General features: G+C 44.3%; 1 protein-coding gene across 3 annotated transcripts in view; it reads right to left on the bottom strand.

The window, feature by feature from the left end:
- Positions 1 to 15,057: 15,057 nt before the first annotated feature.
- The window catches only part of kitlga (kit ligand a), a 122,387-nt gene continuing 116,929 nt past the window's right edge, over positions 15,058 to 20,515 (bottom strand). For all 3 annotated transcript variants that reach the window (XM_068050279.1, XM_068050277.1, XM_068050278.1), the window contains one exon: positions 15,058 to 19,833. The gene's annotated coding sequence lies outside the window, so the exon portion shown is untranslated. The remainder of the gene's footprint in view (positions 19,834 to 20,515) is intronic.

Raw genomic sequence — 20,515 nt, forward strand, 5'->3', positions numbered from 1 at the left:
TAATTTGTGCCCATGGCGTTTTTCTATAGGCTGCGAGAGGGATAACACAGCATTGGACTAACTAGTAATAAAACTGGTTCTGCTACAACATGTTAAATATCATTTTGGACCCTTCTGTCTACTTCAAGAGTGAGGTAAAATTAATTTAACAGGAAGGGAAACAGCCGACAGCAGCCCATAATTTTCCTGAACAGAGCTCACCAGGGCAACCCATTGGGAAAATCAGCTGATAATCTAATCGCATATCACTCAGGTCCTTTATCCATGTCTGCTATCTGCTAGTAAAGAAGGTAGGATTTCAGGAGGCTTTTGGGTGAGGAAGTGGGAAGAGGTTTAGTGACAGTGTTCCAGAGTGTGAGGCCAAGGCAGCTGTAGGTTCTAAATTGTAAACAGTACTCCCTGGATGTTGCTACAGTTCCACATGTTATTGCAAATAACCCTAGAGTCCGTGATTTCAGCTGCCTGGGCACGAAGCCCTGCAATTCCCTCCCTATACCTCTCCGCATCTCTAACTCTCTCCTCCTTTAAGATGCTCCTTAAAAGCTGGCTCTTTGACCAAGCTTTTGATTCCCTGTCCTGATAGCTCCCTCTGTGGCTTGGTGGCAAAAATGTGTTTAGTGACAATGCTGTTGCTAAGCGCCTTGGGCTGTTTTGCTACATTAGAGGCACTATCTAAATGCAAGTTGTTGTTATTGTAATGATTACTATACTCCGGTGTGGGTTCCAAAGCAAAAGTACAAGTGAGGTTGAAAATGGCTTTAAAAAACTGTTAGTGCCTCAGCCTCATGTTTTGTGCTGATTGATTCTCTATGACACTTTCACAGCCTCTTAATGCACTATTGTACTGTTATACACTCCAGGCTGTGCATTATCCTCCACTTGTTTAATGTCAAAACCTATCTTTTATTTTAAATTTCCAACAGAAAGCCTGGAATATATTCCTGTAAGTATTTCCTCTTGCCTCGAGTCAGAAGTTTGTGGGTTCAAGCCCCACTCCAGTGACCTAATTATGCAATCTAGGCTGACACTCCAGTGTGGTACTGAGAGAGCACTGCACTGCTGGACTACTGTCTTTCAGATGAAACAGTAAACCGAGGCATCATCTGTCCTCTCAGGTGGATGTAAAAGTTCCTTTGGTACTATTCAAAGAAGAGTTGGAGGTGCAAGGCCAAAGGGAGTGGTAATGGGACAAGTAAAGAATCAAAAGATGTGTCTAGAGGAGGTGTGAATGGCAGAATGATGAACAGCTGCCGTCTGAAAGCAAAGAAAGAGAAAAACGCGTGTAAAACCAAAACCTACAAGAGAAAGGAAACAAAACAGGGACAGAGGTAATGGTCTAAAATTGTTGAACTCAATGTTGAGTCTAGAAGGCTGTAAAGTGTCTCAATCCTCGAGCTTACATTGAACTTCATTGATACACTGCAGGAGACTGAGGACAAAGACGACAGTGTGAGAGCAAGGTGGAGAATTACACATCTTCTCCTTCCCTCTCCTTTCACCATTCCAAGGGACCATTCCCTCTACGACACCCTGGTCCACTCTTCAATCACCCCCAACCCCTCTCATCCCCTTTCCATGCAAGCGCAGGAAATGCATCACCTGCCCTTTTACATCCTCCCTTCTCACTATCCAAGGAACCAAACACTGCTTTCAGGTGAAACAACTATTTATGTGTACTTCTTTCAATTTAGTACACTGTATTTGCTGCCCACAATGGGAAGAACAATGGATGACCACTTTGTGAAACACCTCTGTTCAGTCGACATGTTTGCCCCCAAGCTTCTGGTCACCTGTTATTTTAGGTCTCCACCTTGCTCTCATGCTGACCTCTATGTCCTCGGCCTCTTGCAGGGTTCCAGTGAAGCTCACGCAAGCTTGAAGAACAGCACCTCATCTTTTGATTAGGCACTTTACAGCCTTCTGGACTCAACATTGAGTTCAACAACTTCAGACTGGAACCCCTGCCTTCATTTTGTTTCCTTTCCCTTGAAGGTTTTGGTTTTAGTCTTTTATTTCTCTTTCTTTTGGTTGGCAGCTGTTCATCATTCTGCCATTCACACCTCCTCTGGTCAGATTTTGTCTTCCTTTATTCGTCCCAGTACCACTCACTTTGGACCTATACTGCCAACTCTTTTGTCTGATCCAACGGATCAGATCTAAGCTCTGCAGTCCTGCCACATCCAGTCATGAATGGTGGTGGACAATTAAACAACTGACAGGAGGGGGAGGCTCCATAGATAGCCCCATCCTCAATGAGGGGGGAGTCCAGCACATCAGTGCAAAAGACAAGGCTGAAGCATTTTCAAAAATCTTCAGCCAGAAGTGCTGAGTGGATGATCCATCTCGGCCTCCTCCTGAGGTCTCCAACATCATAGATGCCAGACTTCAGCCAATTCGATTCACTCCACCTGATATCAAGAAACAACTGAAGGCACTGGATACTGCAAAGGCTATGGGCACTGACAACATTCCAGGAATAGTACTGAAGACCTGTGCTCCAGAACTAGCTGCGCCCCTAGCCAAGCTGTTCCAACACTGGCATTTACCCGGCAATGTGGAAAATTGCCCAGATATGTCCTGTACACAAAAAGCAGGACAAATGCAACCCGGCCAATTACCACCCCATCAGTCTACTCCCAAACATCAGCAAAGTGATGGAAGGGGTCATTAATGCTATCAAGTGGCACTTGCTTATCAATAACCTGCTCAGTGATGCTCAGTTTGTGTTCTTCCAGGGCCATTTAGCTCCTGACCTCATTATAGCCTTGGTCCAAACATGGACAAAAGAGGTGAACTCCATAGGTGAGATGAGAGTGACTGCCCTTGACATCAAGGCAGCATTTGACCAAGTATGGCATCAAGGAGCCCCAGCAAAACTGGAGTCAATGGGAATCAGGGGGAAAATTCTCCACTGGTTGAAGTCATACCTAGCACAAAGGAAGATGGTTGTGGTTGTTGGAGGTCTATCATCTCAGTTCCAGGACATCACTGCTGGAGTTTCTCAGGATAGTGTCCTAGGCCCAACCATCTTTAGCTGCTTCATCAATAACCTTCTCTCCACCATAAGGTCAGAAGTGGGGATGGTCACTGATTGCACAATGTTCAGCACCATTCGCGACTCCTCAGATACTGAAGCAGCTCATGTCCATATACAATAAGACCTGGACAACATCCAGGTTTGTGCTGAGAAGTGGAAGTAACACTCCAGTTTTGCTGGGGCTCCTTGATGCCATACTTGGTCAAATGCTGCTTTGATGTCAAGGGCAGTCACTGTCACCTCACCTTTCGAGTTCACCTCTTCTGTTACACAAGTGCCAGGCAATGACCATCTCAAACAAAGAAGATCTAACCAATTCCTTTGACCTTCACTGAATGCCTCACCATCAATATCCTGGAGGTCACCATTGACCAGAAACTGAACTGGACCAGCCACGTTAATGCTGTGGCTACAAGAGCAGGTCAGAGGCTGGGAATTCTGTGGCGAGTAACTCACCTCCTGACTCCCCAAAGCCTGTCCACCATCTACAAGGCACAAGTCAAGAGTGTGATGGAATACTCTCCACTTACCTGGATGGGTGCAGCTCCAACAACACTCAAGAAGCTCAACATCATCCAGGACAAAGCTGCTCACTTGATTGGCAACCCATCCACCACCTTCAACATTCATTCCCTCCACTACCAACGCACAGTGGCAGCAGTGTGTGGCATATACAAGATGCACCTTCGATAGCACCTTCCAAACCCACGACCTCTTCCATCTAGAAGGACAATGGCTGTAGATGCATGGGAACACCACCACCTGCAAGTTCCCCTCCAGGGCACACACCATCCTGACTTGGAACTATATCGTTGTTCCTTCACTGTCACTGGGTCAAAATCCTGGAACTCCCTTCCTAACAGTACTATTGGTGTATCTATACCCCAAGGACAGTAGTGGTTCAAGAAGGCAGCTCACCGCAACCTTCTCAAGAGCAATTAGGGATGGGCAATAAATGCTGGCCTAGCCAGAGACGCCCACCTCCCCCCAAACAAATAAAAATAAATTTAGTCTCTCCTGTCTTCCACCTGATCACAGACCTTTCCTTTTGTTCTTCTTCCTACCCTCCCCCTTTAAAACCTATTATAGTTCTAACTTTTCTCAGTTCTGATGAAAGGTCATCAACCTGAAATGTTAACTTTGTTTCTCTCTCTATAGATGCTGCCTGACCTGTTGAGTATTTACAGCATTTCAGTTTATATTTCAGATTTCCAACATCCATGGTCTTTTGCTTCTGTATTGCAGCAGTGTCCAGGAAATAAATCTTCCGATCTTGGAGACTCCAGGACAATCCTCAATGATTGGCAACGCTCCCTTCAGGGAAGGGAACTGCCACCCTTACCCAGTCTGGCCTACATATAATGCCAGTCCCCCACATGTGCAGTTGACTCTTAATGGGCAAATATGGGTGGGCAATAAATGCTGCTTTGTCACTGTTGTCTGCTTTCCCGAAACAAATATATAAAATAACTTGGCATCATTTCCTGGGAAGACAACACACATAGGCAGCTGGGGTGGGAAATATAAATCATGTCAAGGGGTTTTTGGAGATTGTGCTAAGGATCACTAAGTACTTTAGTATGACCTTATTTTGTTGACGATCATGGGAAATTGTCCTTTCCAAACAGGTTCCACTCAGCTATACTGTTACCAGTCTCTGTGCAGGCTTGTTGGAGAGGGATTTAATGGGCAAAGCTGCAAGTGTATCCATATTTGGAAAACCTTGCACTTTGCAAGTCATGAGCATACCTTCTTGCACATGTCCGGTGTGGACATGATGGGCCGAATGGCCTCCTTCTGTGCTGTAACAAGCCTTTGATTCTGTGACATTATATGCGCTGTTGCATAAAACCTGGGCTGTTTCTCTTAGGAATGTTGTCGTTGGATTTTCAAAGTGGAAAGATATTCTGTTCCTGAGTAAGCTGCTAATACCGATAACTTTACATAAGGGAAGACAAAATCCAGGTCTTTAAATAACAAGGATGATGAATAGTAGAGTAGAAAGTAAGAGAGAACTTGCATTTATATAGTGTTTTCCATGACTTCAGGATGTCCCAAAGCATTTTACAGTCAATTAAGTATTTTTGAAGTGTAGTTACTGTTGTAATGTAGGAAACGTGGCAGACAATTTGCACACAGCAAACTCCCACAAACAGCAATGTGATAATGACCAGATAATCTGTTCTAGTGATGATGATTGAGGAATAAATATTGACCCAGGACACCAGGGAGAACTCACAGAATCACAGAATTGTTACAGTGCAGAAGGAGGCCATTCGGCCCATCGTGTCCGCACCGGCTCTCTGAAAGAGCAATTCACTCAGTTCCATTCCCCCACCTTCTCCCCTTAACCCTGCACATTCTTCCTTTTCATATAACTGTCTAATTGCCTTTTGAATGCTTCAATTGAACCTGCCTCCACCACGTTCTCAGGCAGCGCATTTCAGACCCTAACCACTCACTCCGTGAAAAAGTTTTTCCTCATGTCACTTTTGCTTCTCTTACCAAATACTTTAAATCTGTGCCCTCCCATTCTCGATCCTTTCACACGTGGGGAGAGTTTCTCTCTATCTCTGTCCAGACCCCTCATGATTTTGACCGACTCAAAATTCAAAAAAGTGCTGTGCGGTCCATTTATGTCCATCAGAGAGGGCAGACAGGGCCTTGGTTTATTGTCTCATCCAAAAGACGGCACCTCTGACCGTGCAGCACTCCCTCAGTACTAGCACTGGCCTGTCAGCTTAGATCAAGCGATCAAAGTCCCTGGAGTGGGACTTGAAACCACAGCATTTTGTTTCAGAGGCAAGTGTGATTCCATTGAGACGATGGTGACACCTATGTGAAAGTTAGAGAGTGGAGGGAATTTCTCGTTGAACAGGGAATATCTGTGCCATGAACCCGTATCAAAGCTAACTTGTCTTATGTTGATCAACTTATCTGATGGCACTGCCTTTGCAAAATTTGTCTGGAGGCCCTCCTGGCTCCCTGCAGGTAAATGACATCTCTCCTCCTTTCCACATCCTGCGTCAAAGCCTCCAGTGCAGCCATGGAAAGTCTTGAAGCCCGCTCTCTGACATATTGTGTCTTTCCCACATCAAAATCACTTTTATATTGACTTCCAGCACCTGTGGCAGCCACAATGCATGTACTCTTCAAGAGGTGCAGCCTGGCCTTTTATAGTGCAGGCAGGCTTGAACTTTTGCGAGCCTCTCACAATTTTGCACTTCCTGCTAAAGCACGCAGCCACTCAACAGCAGGCTGAGCACTCAATGCATGCTGCATTCATTTACATTATCAGGCAACACGCAGTTTGTATGCTGCCTGCATCAGAAGCAGTGGGTGTTAGTCAATGGCTCATTGTGGTTCCCAAGCCTGTTTTCAGGGATTAGAAAGAAGCTGGGTGAATGCTTGGGTAGAAACAACATTAAACAAATGCTGACAGAGATGTTCACATACTCCATCGAGTATTCTATAGTTCTTGCTTCTAACTTTAGGGCCGCGAACTTCAATAATCCCCCAAAACGGGTGTGGAGATCTTTTACATCCACCTGAAAGGGCATAGGCAGCCTCGGGATTAATGTCTTACCTGAAAGACAGCACCTCTGACAGTGCAGCACTCCCTCAGTACTGCACTGGAAGTTTCAGCCTAGCTCTTGTGTACTTGAACCCACAACCTTCTGACTCAGAGGTGAGAATACTGCCCACTAAGCCACAGCTGACAGAAAGAGTTATCATCTGGTAGCAGCAATTAAAATTGATCAATATTGGCTATTCCTGGAAATGTTTAACAGCATAGGAACAGGAGGAGGCCATTCGGCCCCCAGAGTCTTGCCACCATCCAATTAGATCATAGCTGATCTGCATCTTAACTCCATCTACTAGCCTTGGTTCCATAGCCTTTAATATCTTTGCCTAACAACAATCTCAGTTTTGGTATTTTCCAATTCACCCTGAACCTCAACAGCATTTTGGCACAGAGAGTTCCAGATTCCCATTGCCCTTCGTGTGGTTTGATCTTAGGAAGAGGGTTCGGAAAGAAATGTAAACAGCAGTATGTTGCAGAGAATATTTCAGAATAGACATTGACTTGGGTTGGATCTCTGCACAATGCAACCTCATTTCAGGCTAATCTTTCTGGAAGGGAATGATAGACTTGTGGGGACTGGTTGTCTTCTGAAATTTTCCTCATTTTCCTCCACATTACCTCCTCTCCTTTACTCTCACTCTTTCACTCTCTGCCCACTTTTCTGGATCTGCAGTGAGAAAAGGGATAACGCTGAGATAATTGCAGAATTAAAAAAAGAAATGTGAATGCCAAACATTTAACTTTCCCCTTCTGATTGATAGCGTGCCTTTCTGCAAAAGTCCCCAGCAAAGCAGAATGGCAAGGAGAGAGAGCTGCGAAAAGCTAACATTAACCAGTTTCCTGGAACAAGATTGACCACTTTCCCAGGCACTTAAAACAACAAATACGTTGTTTAACTTTGGAATTTGGGAGTAGATTTCTGTTGAAGACTCCCTGATTCACTTTGAGTAATGCCTACAAGTTACTAAAAAAAAATTCCATTCCTGGGAATTTGTTCATGGGAATTGAAAATGATTAATAGTCGGAGATTGAAGTGGAAGCCTGGCCACATAATCCTAAAGTTTGACAAAGTAGGCATCTGCCATTTTCCTTGTTACCACAAAGTTCCCCTTTAATCGGATGGTTGGAGATTGAATGCAGGGTCCTTACTCCATTGGTGTGTCTGGCACCAGATAATACCCAGGCATGCATTTCTCTGGTCTACTTTTATAACTCAGTCCTTTGAGGATCAGCCTTGTAGATTTTTGAACTGTCCATGTGGTTGATTGTTCCCTCTATCTTGGTAACCAATACTAGCACAATACTCAAGGTTCATTCTTCCCAGATCGCTGTATACACAACAGCCAGCATTAATACTTCCTCCACAGGCATTCTGAGTAAGGGTGCAAGGATTATAATATCCTTAATTGAAAAAATAAACATCTGCTTTCGACTGACAAGTAGATGGAAGAATACATGGAAATGTTCTAATTTGTAGTAGAATTTAGAGGTTTGCTTGAAGCTGCTAATATTTTGGTGAAGTATAAGGGTTTGCCACAGGAAAAAATGTGTGTGAAGATATTAATCTTGAAGCACATATGTATGTGGCTTATGTCAACACAATAGGAATGCTTCAATGAATGTGTGTTGTTTTCAGGAAGTGTTAATGGGAGGATAGACTGCAGACTGGGTATGGGCCCCCTTGAATAATTGTAAGCCCATTAATTTTAAATGGGGAGCGCATGCGGGTTCCCAATATATGGTTTTGGGGGTGAACCTCTGCATCAGCTTTGTAAAATTGCTGTTATTCGAACAACATAAACAGATTTGAAGGAACACTGCCTGTGCGTGGCAAAGATCTTTTTTTTGCTTATCTGCATCTTCACAACATGATAATATAAACTGGATTGAACCATAACACTTGTACATAGTGTAATTGTGGTGAAAATAACACAGCTTTTCCGCCTGCTCCCTTTTCCCAACTAAAAGAAATTGATCAGCAAATGAAGAGAGTCTGGATATGCTAGGGTTGTTCTCCTTAGAGCAGAGAAGGCTGAGGGGGGACCTGATTGAGGTATACAAAATTATGAGGGGCATAGATAGGTTAGATAGGAAGAAACCTTTTCCCTTAGCGGAGGGGTCAATAACCAGGGGGCGTAGATTTAAGATAAGGGGCAGGAGGTTTAGACGGGATTTGAGGAAAAACTTTTTCACCCAGACGGTGGTTGGAATCTGGAATGCACTATCTGAAGGGGAGGTAGAGGCAGGAACCCTCACAACATTTAAGAACTGTTTAGATGAGCACGTGGAATGCCATAGCATGCAAGGCTATGGGCCAAGTGCTGGAAAATGGGATTAGAATAGATAGGTGCTTGATGGCCAGCGCGGACACGGTGGGCCGAAGGGCCTGTTTCTGTGCTCTATAACTCTATGACTCTAAATACATTTTTCGTAGACAATTCCTCTTTAAAGAAAAAAGACAAAAAGTGTTGACAGAAAGATGCAACCAAAAATTGTGACAGGGAAGAATTTGCATTTTTATAGTGCGTTTCATGACCTCAGGATGTTCCAAAACACTTTACAGATAATGAAGTGCTTTTGAAGTGTAGTCACTACTGTAATGTAGGAAACGTGGCAGCCAGTTTGCACACAGCAAGCTCCCACAATCGGCAATGTGATAATGACCAGATCAACTGTATTCATGATATTGGTTGAAGGATAATTGATCAGGACACTAGGGATAACTCGCCTGCTCTTCCTCAAAGTAATGCCGTGGAAACTTTTACACTCACCTGAGAGAGCAGGCGGGGCTTCGTCTGAGAAGGCAGAATCATTGGTTGGATGTCAAAACTGCCCACCACCTCCATAGAAAATCCAGTGCCACTAAAGCAGGATAGGGATCCAGTATAACAAGATCCCGATACACAATCCACCTCTATCTGTCTCTTTACAACCCACATGCCGCGAAACCATCACAGGTTGTCAAGGACAATAAGTCCATCCAGTATTGGTCCTGCCTCTGCTCTCATCTGGTTAAGGCCAACTGCTTGAAATGACCGGTGAGATGACCCCTCTCTGAACAGCGTAAACCTCTGGTATATAAGCTCAAATTGTCTTTGTACTCAAAACTACAGATCAAAGCACTAAAGGGCTTTTGATGTGTGTAGCAAATAAACAATATTTTCAATGCAATTCTAAATGAAACACAATGCTACAGGTGTGGCATGGGCTGAGCTCATTGGGCCCCCGGACATGTCTGTGTATTTGCTCAGTTGTGATTGCTCCACATCCCTCATTGTCACAAGCATAATGCTCAATTTCCTATTATCCGCTTGATAAACACTAGATGAAAGGGTGAGCTAAAAAGAGAGCAATTGGAACAAACTGCACATGCTAGCAATGTGAAATAAAAGTAACCACAACAGCAACAATAACAACCTGCATTTATGTTGCACTTTGGGAATGTATCAGCTGTGGCTCAGTTGGTAGTCTTCTTGCTGCTGAGTCAGAAGGTTGTGGGGTCCCAAGACCGCTCCAGGACTCGAGCACAAAAATCAAAGCTAACACACGACCAAGGGAGTGCTGCACTGTCAGAGGTGATGCCTCTCGGTTGAGAGGTTAAACTGAGGCCCTGTCTGCCCTCTCAGGCGGGTGCAAAAAATCCCATGGCCCTATTTTGAAGAGGAGCCAGGGCGTTCTCCCCAGTGTTCTGGCCAAGATTTATCCCTCAATCAACATCCCAGAATAGATCATCTGGACATTATCACATTGCTGTTTGTGGGATCTTGCTGTGTGCAAATTGGCTGCTGCACTTCCTGCATGACAACAGTGACTACACTTCAAAAGTACTTCATTGGCTGTAAAGTGCTTTGTGATGTCATGAGAGGCGCTATATAAATGCAAGTCTGTGTGTCTTCCTTCTAAAGCATTGCAAGGTGCTTCACAGGAATGCAATCAGACAAAATGTGAAGCTAGGAAGGGAGATATTAGGAGAGGCCTGGTCAAGCAGGTAGGTTTTAAAGGGTGTCTTAAAGGAGGAGAGAGATGTACAGCCGGGATTGCAGGTAGCAAAAGCTTGGGTGAGACATTCAGCGGCAGATGGACTGATTATTCCTGATCGGAATGGATCAAGCATGGAGTTATGGGAAAAATGGCACGCAGGTTTGGGAGGCAATAATGCATTCAAGGATTTTGGAGTGGAAAGAGAGGTTGGAAATGGGGCAGTAATTGACAATGACGGAAAAGTCAAGGTATTTTGAAGACATATTGCTTCTTGAGAAGTACTGGAAGTGCACTTTTACCCCCTCAGCATTTGTACAGAGAAAAGAAAAGATAATGCTTCGATCGTCATGCAGGTAGAAGTTTTGAAAGTACACAATACCCTCTGCCACCTCCCCACTACCCGCTATCTCTGCGATGTCAGACTGCAAATCCAAACTTGGATGAGCTGCAATTTCCTCCATTAAAAGATTGGTAAGCTATTGGTCCTCAGCCGCTGTCACAAACTCCGTTCTCTAGTTACAAATTCGATACCCCGATCTGGCCATGGTCTCAGATTGAACCAGACTGTTCACAACCTGGGCATCCCATTTGACCCTGAGCTGAGCTTCTGACCCCATATCCTCTCTATCACAAAGACTGCCTCCTTCCGCAGTCTTAACATTGGCTGATATGGGCAGCAGAGTTTGTTGTCGCCACAGATGCTGCCTGACTGGCTGACTTACTTCCAGCATTTACTGCTTTTGTCTTTGGTGAACATTAATGGGTGGTGTATAAGGATTAACTCATTAAGGCAACACTACACCACTTCAACAAAAGTGGATGAAAATGACTTTGTATGTTTGGAAACAAATACAGGAAAACACAAGGGGTTAAAAGTCCTCCGCTCCTCTGACATGCTCCTGCTGTAACTCCAGGAATGTGCCAGAAAATAGGCTTGGACCCAGATAGACCTGGTCCAGAATTGTACTGGGGTTTCCCCAAGCTCATCGGGTCAAAATGTTTCAATTTCTATCACAGTGATCAACATTTGGATATCCTCTCATAGCCTCACCTCTACCACCTCACCACCTTGCGATTTCTGTAACCTCCTCCAGCCCGACAACCCCCATCAAACTCTCTCTTCCCCTGACTCCAGCCTTTTGCGCAGACCTCCCTCCCTTTGTCTCACCATTGATGGCTGTGCCTTCAGCTTCCTAAGCTTTAATTTTGGAATTCACTCCTTGAATCCCTTTGCCTTATCTCCTCCCTCTTCATCTGTAAGACGCTTCTCAAAACTCATCTCTTTGACCAAGCTTTTGGTCACCCTAATTTGGTGTCCATTTTTTTCTCCTTGCACATCCTGAAAGACTTTTCTTGTCAAGGGTTCTTCCAGTTTTCTCCACTAAATCCACTGATTTACCCTGAGTTGAGATTCAAACCCAGAACCTTTGTTATCCCAATCCCACCAGGTTGAATCCTTTATCCACACATTTACTCATTCCAGCCTTGACTTCTCCAGTGACCTCCCATGGGACAACTGACGCTACCCAACATAAGCATGGACTTGCCAAAATCTCTGCTGCCTGCATCCTATCCAATACTAGTTCTTGATCACCCAGACCCGCACAGATTCTGTACCTCACCGCATTAAATTCAAAACCCTTGCCCTCATTTACAAATCTCTTCATGGACTTGACCAATTCCACTGGCTCGAGTAATACATCCTAACCTATGCCCACATGAAGAGATTTTTAAATGTAGACAAGTGTTTTGTCCACACATGAGCCCTCCTACCACCCTATGGGCTGAATTTAACCAGCGCGCTGCACTCTGCGGTGACACGCTGTGAAAACGGTGGCACTTCCGTGTCGATATTACGTGCGGGGGCTCATTTAAATGGAGGGGGCGGAGCAGCAACCCCTGATGATGTAGAGGGGAGCGGCGGCCTCGTCCCCAGCAACGGCGTCCGGTGCCACCGCGCAGGTGCCATTTTTAACGGGCTTCCAGCCCTTAGATTAATTTTACAGTTTTAAAGGTGCTGGGTCAATGAGACTTTACATTTAGATTTGTGCACAATCTCCTCTCTCCCCCCACAATGCACACACAGTCATTTTTTTGGCCTATCCCCCCAAAAGCAATTAGTCAGTAATGACTTTCCCCACCGAACTTTATTCCTTTTGACTCTAAACCCTTTCCCACCATCCCCACACCCAATGAAAAAGGATTTGCATGCTACCCTCCCCACTAGTGTCTCGCCTTGGAACTCCGTATGGCATGCGAGTTGCAATCGGCGGTGGTAAAATTAGCGTGGGACGGCCACCGGCGGCAGGTAAGATCATTTGCATTTCATTACTGCTCGTTTGAATATTTAGATGAAGGCCTCGCCGCCAAGCGGTAATATGTGGCGGGCCCTTCTCGAAGTCGGGGATCAAGGCGGGCTTCTCGCCACAGAATTATACAGGTTCCTCCCACCACGAACCACGGCGTCGAGGGGCTGGTAAAATTCAGCCCGATATCTGACCTGTCACCCTACCTGGTCTGCCCTATATGTGACTCCAGACCTATGCCAACACGGTTGGCTCTTAACAGCCCTCTGATGTGGCCTCACAAGACACTCAGTTGTACCAAACCACTACATAATGGTTCAAGAAGAAGGGTAACATAGGAGCAGGAGTAGGCCATTCAGCCCATCGAGCCTGCTCCGCCATTCAATACGATCATGGCTGATCATCCACTTCAATGCCTTTTTCCCACACTACCCTCATATCCCCTTATGTCATTTGTATTTAGAAATCTGTCAATCTTTTGCTTTAAACGTACTAAATAACTGAGCTTCCACAGCCCTCTGAGGTAGAGAATTCCAAAGATTCACAACCCTCTGAGTAAAGAAATTTCTCCTCATCTTGGTCCTAAGTGGCTTCCCCCTTATTTTGAAATTGTGTCCCCTGGTTCTAGACTCCCCAACCAGGGGAAACAATTGAGCTGCATTAACCCTGTCTATCCCTTTCAGTATTTTGTAGGTTTCAACGAGATCACCTCTCATTCTTCGAAACTCTAGAGAATACAGGCCCAGTTTCCCCAGTCTCTCTTCATAGGACAGTCCCGCCATCCCGGGAATAAGTCTGGTGAACCTTTGTTGCACTCCCTCGATGGCAATAATATCCTTCCTAAGGTAAGGGGACCAATACTGCACACAGTACTCCAAGTGAGGTCTAACCCAGTTCTAAACAATTGAAGCAAGACTTCACTACTCCTGTACTCAAATCCTCTTGTGATAAAGGCTAACATACCATTAGCCTTCCTAATTGCGTGCTGCACCTGCATGTTAGCTTTCAGTGACTTATTGACAAGGACATCCAGGTCCCTTTGTACATCTACACTTCCTAATCTCTTACCATTTAAGAAATACTCTGCACATCTGTTCCTCCTACCAAAGTGGATAACCTCACATTTTTCCACATTATATTCCATCTGCCACATTCTTGCCTACTCACAAAGTCTGGCCAAATCCCCCTGAAGCTGCTTTGCATTTTCCTTACAACACACATACCCACCTAGTTTTGTGTCATCCGCGAACCTGGTACGACATTTAGTCCTCATATCCAAATCATTGATATATATTGTGAACAGCTGGGGCCCAAGCACTGATCCCTGGGGTACCCCACTAGTCACAGCCTTCCAATGCGAGAATGACCCATTTATTCCTCTGCTCTGCTTTCTGCCTGTTAACCAATCCTTAATCCATGCCAGTATATTACCTATTTTCCCACGTAACTACCACCTTCTCAAGGAAACTAATAATCCTGACCTTGCCAGCAATGCCCACATCTCAAGATTATTGTAAATACACTGGCAGTGATGGCGAAGTGGGGTGAACGGAACCCGGGTCTCGGAGGCCCATGGCAGGATCTACAGCCTCTCAGTCAGCAGGCAGTGGTCAGCAGGAATATCAGCTCACCCAAGACATGTGTTGGTCTGGGATTATGGTCTGCTGACGGGTGCTGAGTTTTTGGATCCCCCTGCCTTATAACAGCACCGGTTCTTGATTGGGACAGGGATCGCAACATATTAGATGGTAAGTGCCTTATACATTGCACTTGGTCCATGTAATCTCCTTGACTGGTTTCAACGGCCTGAGGGGGTCGGAAAGGAAATTTCCAGGGTCTTTATTCCTTACTGGTCCTGTTTTTTTCTCTGTATTGTTGCCTCTCCCAACAGGTTACATGGCTGAGGTGGGGGTTGGGGGTGGCAGGGGGGCAGGGGAATGAGAAGCTAAGTATCTTGTCATGATGTTCCAGGCACCAAGAGTGTGGGACAGCCTTAATGGAGTAGCTGATCTTCCTTTGCCTGTCATTCTTGCATGGTGGCATTATATTGGGAGCAGGTTGGAACTTCCCAATCATTGTGGATGTGAATGGAAAAATTAAATACAACAGTTGTTTTATAGAATTTTATTAAAAATACATTGAGCACAGTGAATGTGTTAGAGTTTAAAATATATATAACAAAACCAAAATCTTTGTATCTACAGCACAATGTGCGAAGATGATTGTGCTAACCAACTGTTTAAATTAAACAGTGACATCTTCATTATGCAATATGACCCAAAAACATGACTGCTGACATTCTGACTATGAACAAATTCTCCTCTTTATATTTCCAGGAAGATTTCAGTTTTCATACAAGTTGCAGTTTATCCAGGTGAAAAAGAAAACATGAGAAATTATTTCAGACCAAAAAAGGACTTGCATTTATATAGCACCTTTCACAACTTCAGGGTGTCCCAAAGCGCTTTACAACCAATGAAGTGCAGTCACTATTGTAATATAGGAAACACCGCAGCCAATTTGCACACAGCAAGCTCCCACAAACAGCAATGTTATAATGACCAGATAATGAGTTTATTTAGTGGTGTTGGTTGAGGGATAAATATTTGCCTGAACACTGGTGAGAACTTTCCTGCTCTTACTATGAAACAGTGCCAAGGGATCTTTTACATCCACCAGATGAGGCATCAGTTTAACATCTCATCTGAAAGACAGCACCTCTGACAGTGCAGCACTCCCTCAGAAGTGCACTGGAGTGTCAGCCTGGAATTTTGCACTCAAATCTTTGGAGTGCAACTTGAACCACAACCTTCAGACCGAGAGGCGAAAGTGATATCCACAGAGTCACAGCTAACACAAGGTGAGCTGGAAAGAAGCCTTTTCCATCCCTGTTACTTTTCTTTCTTCTGGTTGCATCTCCCCCCACCCCCAACCTCTCCACTCTCAGAGATGCTGATGGTGGGCCTTCCCTTAGGACACTTCACATACTACCCAAGAGATGCACACATCTGTTAAGGGAGTGGTAGCTGAGTGGTTATGTTACTTGAATATTAATCCAGCGGCCTGCACTAATGATCTGGCAAACGAGAGTTCAAATCCCACCAGAACAACTGAAGAATGTACATTCAGTTAACAAATCTGGAATAAAAAGCTAGTATCAGTAATGGTGACCTTGTAACTGCCAAATTGATGTAAAAACCCATCTGGTTCACTAATGCCCTTTAGGGAAGGAAATCTGCTTGTCCGGCCTCGATGTGACTCCAGACCCAGTGCAATGTGGTTGACTTTTAGCCTAGTAGGCACTCACTTAAGGGCAAATAGAGATGCTGGCCTTACCAGCAATTCCCACATCCTGTGAATGAATAAAGAGGGGGCTAAAAGAACAGGCAAGTTTAGAAAATTATTTCACCTCCCCCAGACCTTTGGCCTCCTGGCTGCTTGTTCTTCAGCAACAGCCAGGAGGCCTCAAAGTTAGCCAGAAGCACAGCTGCTTGTCATCCCAGTTACATTCCTGTTTCCATCTTCCCACCCAGTCTCCCAGTGCGAGGCTCCATCAGGAAATTTGGACAGAATTCTCCATCATATATGCAGCCCCAAAGGGAAATCAGTCCTTTAACATTCCCCTATTCAGATCACCGTCTGTAAATTCTCGGCCAAGCTTTTAAAACACAAACATTTTTTGATGGTGTGCTGCAGAGAGGTGACCAGAGATTTAAAAAAAAATGACAGGTCATGTCAAATGCTTCTACAGTGTACAGCTGACAGGAAGAGTAGAAAATTAAACTTATTAAACTGGGAAACGCTGTGAGGTCTCAGGAAATCATGTGGGTTGGCAGATGGGTCATCTTTGTTTTTGTAAAAGCCAGGCCAAAAATAAAATGGGATAATAATAAAATCCAGGAACTTATTAGCAAAATAAAGGAAAATGAAATCCTTGCTTGCGGAAACATTTTCTGCTCTTCTGAGTCATCATGACCATCCAATCGAAAAGAGGAGAGGGTCACGGTTTAGAGTGTTTATTACAACAACAACTTGCATTTATCCAGCACCTGTAATGTGGTAAACTGTCCCAAGGCACTTTACAGGCACTTTACACAGTGGCAGCTGTGTGTACCATCTACAAGATGCACTGGAGCAATGCACCAAGTCTCCTTTGACAGCATCTTCCAAACCCGTGACCTCTACTACCTGGAAGGACAAGGGCAGTGGATGCATGGGAACACCACCACCTGCAAGTTCCTCTTCAAGCCACACACCATCCTGACTTGGAACTATATTGTTGTTCCTCCACTGTCGCTGGGTCAAAATCCTGGAACTCCCTTCCTAACAGCACTGTGGGTGTACCTACCTCACATGGACTGCAGCGGTTCAAGAAGGCAGCTCACCACCACCTTCTCAAGGGCAATTAGGGATGGGCAATAAATGCTGGCCTAGTCAGCGATGCCCACATCCCGTGAATGAATAAAAAAAAATTCTCAAATAAAATATGACACTGAGCCACGTAAAGGGGACATTAGGACTGATGGCTAAAAGTTTGGTCAAAGAGGTAGGTTATAAGGAGTGCTTAAAGGAGAGAAATGAGGAGAGATATGTAGGGAGGGATTTCCAGAGTTTAGGTAGGTCCTTGGCAGCTGCAGGTATAGCCGCCAATGGTGGAATGATGGAAGTCGGGACTGCACATGAAGCCAGAATTGGATACCCTGGAAGGTCGGGTTGGGGGGTTGTAGGGCTGGTGGAGATTACAGAGATTGGGACTGGCGAGGTCACTGAGATGATTTGAAGACAAGCATGAGACCCCCCGCTGATTAGATAGACAAGAGAGAAGGCAAGAGAGTTCATAGTGCATGTCTACATTTATAGTTTGAAGTGTTCAGCGATGGCTCACCAAACTGCAGTCTTCCGCCGACCATCAACATTCTCATACTTGTTTTTCTGAAATGCTGATGTTTTTTCTCATTTAATATCTGTGCCCTCTTTCCCGTCCTCCAATGCTCTTACTTGGATGACAACACATTCATTCCCATTGGGTTCCCTTTAAAATGCAACTTTTATTTAGAACATGAGTTCAACAGTTCACGCTGGTGGCTGTTTGCTCCATTGGGGTTGATACATGTTTTTTCTTGCTTGCTCCAATGTTCAAATGCTGTCAGTCTCATGTACTTAGGATTTAAGATTTCATCACTTAATGTCAAAATTGTTTAGTAAGATTTATATAGCCCCTTTCACATCCTCAAAATGCTCCAAAGTGCTTTACAGCCAATCAAGTACTTTTTGAAGTGTCGTAATGTAGGATAAACTGTCTTAGTGATGTGGGTTGAGGGATAAATATTGGGCAAGACATTGAGGAGAACCCCCTCTTCTTCAAAGTAATGTCATGGATCTTTACATCCACCCAAAAGGGCAGACAGGGACTTGGTTTAATGTCTCCTCTAAAAGACGGCACCTCTGGCAGTACTGCACTAAGTACCAACCTAGGTTTTGTGCACAAATCTCTGCAGTGGGGCTGATCCCATCCCCTTCTGACTCAGAGGTGAGAGTTCTACCCACTGAACCACAGTTGCCATGGGTGAAACAGCTACTAAGTGAAATTTATATAGTGCCTTTCACTCAGGATGACCTAAAGTGCCTTACTGCCAATGATGTACTTTTGAAGTGTGATCAGTGTTGCAATGTAGAAAATATGCCAATTTATGCATAGCAAGCTCCCACAAACAGCAATGAGATTAATGAGCAGAATGTATATGTCACACTGGGCGGAAAGATGATTTTTTTTTCTCTTTTTGCTAACAGCTCAGCAATAAAACAGATTTACTTGAGTCTCCTTTAGCTGACATGATCTGTCTTTCAGATCGATGTTCAAACACAGATTGTTCTTTGCTGCAATGTAATTCATTAAACAATGTAGCCCATTCATTATCCTACTGTTGATTGTAATAAAACGAATGCCACTCCCTGGTTTTTAATGAGTATCTACAGAATTGACCCTCATTGATCAAGTTAGAACCTTAGTAATGCCACAAAAAATTCTAGGCCAATGCAAACTATGGTGAGAAGCAGAAACTTCAGCATTGTCACATTGAGACCTGGTGTGAATAACTTTGCTGTTAGCCTTTTGTTTTGTTTTAATGTAGGAATGGTCCATACGAGTTTCAGCTTTAGACCTTTTACACCTGCACCTTTGCACTTTCACTTAATGGTGACCGTGTAGGCAAGACTAGAGACAATTGAGAGTTTTTAAGTATCTAATTTGGGAACTTGAACTTCTAGCTCCAGCCAGTGTAAGCAGATTAGAACTTTATGCTTAAAAACTCATCCTGATGGGTCCTCAAGTGAGTAATTATCTGCACCAGTAACCTCATGATCACTGTATGTAGTGGGTTGTTTAATATCTGGCATGGGCATGATGGGCCAAATGGCCTCCTTCTGCATTGTATCATTCTACACGAATGAAAAGCACCGAGCAGACGCTTCATTGATTCCTAGTTTTCGATCTTGTTTAAAGGGGTCTGGATACGATTTGCCCTGCAAAAGCCCAATGTGTATTTTGTATTATTAGGGAGCACCAAAACCTAACAATCCTTACAAGATATCAGTCTCTGCTCACATCCTGGTTCCACATTCAGTTCCAATTCTAAACCCTCATTTGCTTTCTCTGAGCCCACCTAATGTTGCAGTCCGATCGAGAGACGTTGTATTTAGCAAGTCAGGGATGATAATAAGAGTGCTTCCACTCTGCAAACATATGCACCCTCTCTTCAGCCAACATGCCCACCTCACATTCATGGGGGGCATTCTTGTAAAGAAGACGCCAAGGGAATGCCAGCAGTCCATTGCACCAATCCCTTCCTTACTTCATATCAAATGGAAATAATACACGTGTAGAAAAATTTGCTCCAGTTAAGGCGGCAAACGAAACTGGGTACCTGCGAATAAAAAGAGAAAAGTCACAAGATGAGGGAACTCGGTTTGTTATTTTTAAAGCTCTAGGTGTGCTCACACTCCAAGTCAAGCAGTCTACTTAAACCTACACCCCTCAGTGTTTGAAATCTCTTTGAAAATGTATCAAAAACTACCGTAAATAAAATTTTCTTGGAATGCAACAATCCAAACAAAATTATGTAGCAGAACTGCAGTGTGCCAGTTGTTGCCTGCAAGCACAGCTGAAATGATGCACTAATAGTTCTCTTCAAAGTAAAAGTAACAGGGATGTTTGCAGAGGATTCCACTGCACTGTTAGCACTAAGTCAAATGTTACAACATCAATAACATTTATAGAGTGCCTTTAATGTAAGAAAACATTCGAAGGTGCTTTATAGGAGTGTAATCAGACAAAGTCTGACATCGAGCCACATGAGGAGCTATTAGGGCAGGTGATTAAAAGCTTGGTCAAAGAGGTAGGTTTTTAAGCAGCGTCTTAGAGGAGGGGAGAGAGGTGGAGAGATTTAGGGAAGGAATTCCTCTCTTAGGTCATAGATGGTTGAAGGCATGGCTGCCATTGGTGGGGTGAAAGAAACGGGAGATGCATCAAGGGCCAGAATTGGAGGATGGCTGAGTTCTTGGAAAGTTGTAGGGCTGGTTGAGGTTACTGAAATAGGGAGGATGAGG

Source organism: Heterodontus francisci, chromosome 18 (genome assembly GCF_036365525.1).
Source record: "Heterodontus francisci isolate sHetFra1 chromosome 18, sHetFra1.hap1, whole genome shotgun sequence".
In the NCBI taxonomy this organism is placed as follows: domain Eukaryota; kingdom Metazoa; phylum Chordata; class Chondrichthyes; order Heterodontiformes; family Heterodontidae; genus Heterodontus; species Heterodontus francisci.